The sequence below is a fragment of the Triticum dicoccoides genome, chromosome 2B (assembly GCF_002162155.2).
Source record: "Triticum dicoccoides isolate Atlit2015 ecotype Zavitan chromosome 2B, WEW_v2.0, whole genome shotgun sequence".
NCBI classification, from domain to species: Eukaryota; Viridiplantae; Streptophyta; class Magnoliopsida; order Poales; family Poaceae; genus Triticum; species Triticum dicoccoides.
This window is the reverse complement of record NC_041383.1, coordinates 34,641,568-34,642,426: the sequence shown is the minus strand read 5'-3', so window position 1 is coordinate 34,642,426 and position 859 is coordinate 34,641,568.

Below are 859 nucleotides of genomic sequence, written 5' to 3'. Positions count from 1 at the left end.
CGGTGGCGCAATGTTGTTGCGGATCCGTATTTCTCGATCCAGGGAGAGATAGAAGGGTCAGAGAGGCACGATTCAGGTGGAATCGACCCAAAAATCACATGGCTATGGGCGGGGCCGCCGGGATCGGGGACGCAGAGCGCTAGAAGTATCGGCAGGCCACACGTCTGCTTCGCAGAACATTTCATCTTAGATGTTCATCTAGACGGTAGACCGTTCGCGTAATATAGGCAGTGGGATATGCTTATAAGGTTGATCTGATCTGGCGGTACAGGTTATTCTGTGTACAGTTTGTTGTGTGGCTTTGGGAGAAGTCATCTTTGCTCTTTTAACAGTAGTAGAGATTATTCCATGAAGGTCTGACAAGAACATACATCAAGCCACCTGAAGCCTCCACTCACACCTACAAACTTGATAATGTTGCTCTCACTCCCCATATCTATAACCGATGTCGTCGCCGATCCATCCATATAACGTATCGGAACCAACAAGCGGTGCAGCATGCCTAAAGCGTACACGACATGCACACGTTTTAGAGGCCACCATCATCATCGAACGGCTCTCCCATCTTCAGGAGAGAGATCTGCATCATCCTTGCCAGTCCGGCCATCTGTCGACGCTACCACGACACCCAACGACTTCACCACCCTGCGCTCGTCCATCTCGATGAGGAGACTCCGGAAGATTTGTGTCGTGCGTTGCACCTGCCGACCAGGCATGGCACGTCGTAGGACCTGTAGGCTAAGCATGACTTGGCATCTCCACCGAAGCTCCGTTCAAGACGAAGCTGCTCCGCCTCTTGCCTCTGTCTTCCAGCGCTGCTCCACAAACGAAGCTCCCAATAGAGAAACGACACCGTAGT